Genomic DNA, 4,245 nt, shown 5'->3' on the forward strand with positions numbered 1-4,245 from the left:
CATAATGAAGAAAGTAACACTTTCATAATAATAAAAATTATCAATATGTATCTTTCTATACATAGAATTTAATTCTATTGAAAATCATTCTTTTATAAAAATTAATCAATATGCATCTTTCTATGCATGAATGAAAATGACACTTTTAGAATACTCTAACGATGGGGATTACTCTTTTTGATTAATAAAAGATGAAATTTATTTCACAAATTTTTAGAAAATTTTGCCATAACCTCCTTTGTATGGCTGACCATTTTTCAATTTTTAACTCTCTAAAATTAATTATTAGAAGTTCACCAAGAGTATTTAAATCATTCTAATGTAAACACTTTCTACTTATTTAAGAGAAACATTATGAGAAACTTGATTTTATCCAATAATCAATCATCTAGGATAAAGAATGGTTGGATTTACTAAAGAAGAGAGGGGAATGCCTTTTTTCAATGAGGCATAACATCATTTCATTTTAGAGAAGACAAAAATCATAAAAAACCATAAAAGAAATAGAAAAGAGCAGAATCTCCAACTTACATGGATAATTTGAGAGCTTTCCTTTGGCTTGATGGTTTGAGGGTTTTACTCTTGTTTGAAACAAAAGTGGCCACCAATCTTTTAGAAGAGGGAAGGTCAAAAACTAATGAATTATGAGTAAAATTCACAGTTTTTGGCACTTGGGAGAGGCAGGGTAACAGTGCAAAACACTATTGAGTTTCAACAAAGGGGAAGGCTTCTATTTATAGGAAAAAGTGAGCTCTAAGCCAACTGATTCTAGAATTTTCCAGATCAGTTTGGTCAATTTTTTACCATTTTTGGGTCAGTTTAGTCCACTTTTTGGATCTAGTTGAAACAGGAGAGAGGAGAGATAAAAATATCTCATTATTTGGGAGTTTAAAACTCATTCAAGCATGTGAAATAGGCGCCTCCTTCATGAGGGGAATTCCCCCATACTAAGGTGTCAAAAATGCATCATTTCTTGGCAAAACCACTTGCATCAGTTACTACCTCAAAGGGTAGAGAGAAGTCTGGCAGCTTCAGAATGGGACTGGTTACCAAGGCGGTCTTCATCTTATCAAAAGCACTCTAGCACCTGGCAGACCACTAAAATGGGGTATTCTTTTTGAAAAGGTTAGTCAGGGGGGAAGCTATGAGAGCATACTTTGGTATAAAAATTCTATACCAACCAATCAATCCCAAGAATCCTCTGACTTCTTTCACTGTCTTTGGTTCAGGCCAATCTATGACTGCTTGGACTTTTGCGGAATCTGGAGAAATTCCATCTTTGGATACCAGAAAGCCCAAGTATTCAACATGGTCGGCAGAGAAAGTGCATTTGCTCTTTTTTGCAAAGAGTTGGTGCTTCCTTAGAATCTCAAGGACTTTTTGGACATGAGTCTCATGGTCAACTACATTCTTTGAGTAAATCAGAATGTCATCAAAGAAAACTAGAACAAAATCATCCAAGTATTCTTTGAGGATGTCCTGCCATTAGGCAATTGAATGTAGCTGGCGCATTAGTTAATCCGAACGGCATGACAATAAATTCATAATGCCCATAGCGAGTATTGATGGCTGTTTTTGGTATATCTTGATCATTGATCCTGATCTGGTAATACTCGGATTTGAGATCTATCTTTGTGAAGATCTGAGCTCCATTTAGCCTGTCCACCAGAAGCTCATCAATTCTTGGGAAAGGATACTTATTCTTAACTATCGGCTGATTTAGACCTATGCAATCCACACAGAGTCTAAGCGTTCCATCTTTCTTTTTCTGAAAGAGAACCGGCGCACCCCAAGGTGAAACATTGGGTCTTACAAACCCTTGTTCTAACAGCTGTCTAAGCTATTCCTTGAGTTCAATGGCTTTAAGAACTGGCATTTTGTACGTGCGCAGAGCTACTGGCTGAGCTCTGGGAGTCAATTCAATCACATGATCTACTTCCCGAATTGGAGGCATTTCAGTTAGCTCTGCTGGGAATAGATCATCAAATTCATTTAACCATTCTGGTTCTTTAGCCTTAAGCTTTGATTCTACTAGGTTCATTTTGATAACATAAATTTGCTGCTTCTTTCTAAGTCCTTTCAACAACCTAGAAGCTTTTACTAACTGAAGATCTGGGGATCCGAAAACTCCAGTTCCATGAACTTTGTTCCCGTGTGAAGGTCATGGAAGGAAATGGTTCCATTGTGACAGTGTATGTCAGCTTGATTTTTGTGGAGCCAATCCATTCCAAGGATCACGTCAAAAACTCCCAGAGGTAAGACTTTGAACTGACAGTCGGTTACATTACCATGTAGATTGAACTAGATAAGATCTGTCTCATGGTGGTGAGTGAAAAGAATCTTCCCACTGGCCAATTCAACTTGCATAGGTTTTCCTGATTTCTGTTCTAAGACTAGCTTACGCAAGCATCCAAGGGAAATGAATGAATGAGAACTGCTTGAATAAATCAAAAGCTTAAAAGGCTTACCCTGATACTCTGCTGGAGTATGGCTGATTAAGAACTGATGGTTAGGCCCTTGGTTTTCAATTGCAGCATAGATCTGCCCTCTTTCCTCTTCTACTACATCTGAAATTGTGACTGCTCTGGCTGCAGTCTTGTAAGATTCCTCCCCCCAACCCCCTTTTTTGATGTCTAGTATCTTCCCCTGTAATCAATCACTCTTTAGAAATATAAAGACCTTATTTCTAACTGTTTTAACCTAGAGAGATAAAATATTCTAGAGAGAGAATATTCAGATTTTGAATATTTTTGGATAGAAAAATGTCTCATATAATTAAGATGAATTCCCCTGAAACAGAAATTCAAAAAGAATTTTCAAATGTGCAATTAGAATTAATTGGAAATAGGTATAAAGAACCTTAGTCTAAGGGTCTAGATTTTCAGAAATCTTTAGACTATGGTCCAATTAAGGTTCCTATGGGCCAATAGCATCAATACATGTGTAGGGAGGAGATAAATCTAATTTGTAAAAAGAAGATACCCAAAAATGAGTAAATGCTCACATAAGGTGAAGAGTTGAAAATGTACAAGGTTTATTAGTAAAAAACTATGAGCAATATTAAAAATATGAGATATTTTGGGTATCCAAAAATGAGTAAATGCTCACATAAGATGAAGAGTTGAAAATGTACAAGGTTTATTAGTTAAAAAAAACTATGACACATATGTAAGGAAGAGGAGTTCCTTAAAGGAGGTGCATATTTCACATAAGATGAAGAGTTGAAAATGTACAAGGTTTATTAGTAAAAAAACTATGAGCAATATTAAAAATATGAGATATTTTGGGTATCCAAAAAGGAGTAAATGCTCACATAAGATGAAGAGTTGAAAATGTACAAGGTTTATTAGTTTAAAAAACACATATGTAAGGAAGGGGAGTTTTTTAAAGGAGGTGCATATTTCACATAAGATGAAGAGTTGAAAATGTACAAGGTTTATTAATAAAAAAACTATGACACATATGTAAGGAAGGAGAGTTCTTTAAAGGAGGTGCATATTTCACATGCTTGAATGAGTTTTAAACTCATAAAAATTGAGATATTTCATCTCTCCTCTCTCCTCATTCAAGTCTAGTTCCAAGAAGTTAGCTTAACTGACCTAAAAATGGTCAAAAAGTGACCTAACTGACTTGGAAAATTCTAGAATCAGTTTGTTTAATTAGGAGCTCAAATTTTCCTATAAATAGAAGCCTCCCCTTTTGTTGAAAAAAATATAGTGTCTTATGCTTTGTTACTCTACTCCACCTAAGCCAAAATATATAGTGTCTTATGCTTTGTTACTCTACTCCACCTAAGCCAAAATATATAGTGTCTTATGCTTTGTTACTCTACTCCACCTAAGCCAAAATATATAGTGTCTTATGCTTTGTTACTCTACTCCATCTAAGCCAAAATATATAGTGTCTTATGCTTTGTTACTCTACTCCACCTAAGCCAAGAACTGTGAATTCTTTAATAATTCACTAGTTTTGATACTTCTCTCTTTCTTCAATCCCCATTGGTGGCTCCATCAACATACTAAACCAATTGATTGGTTGGGGGCCTCTACCGTGAACAAAGAATCAAGCAAATTATAAGATAAGTATAGTGAATTATGATCTTTTCTATAATTTCTCAATGATTCTCTCTTCTCAACCCCTCTCAAGCTTGAGAAGCTTAATTGGTATGGTTTTTGAAATGCTATTGAAGTTAATTAATTAATGATAGTAAAGAATTACATAAAATTCTATTTATATTTAATTATA

This window comes from Cibotium barometz, chromosome 35, assembly GCF_041138505.1.
Source record: "Cibotium barometz isolate CiBa-2024 chromosome 35, ASM4113850v1, whole genome shotgun sequence".
NCBI lineage: Eukaryota > Viridiplantae > Streptophyta > Polypodiopsida > Cyatheales > Cibotiaceae > Cibotium > Cibotium barometz.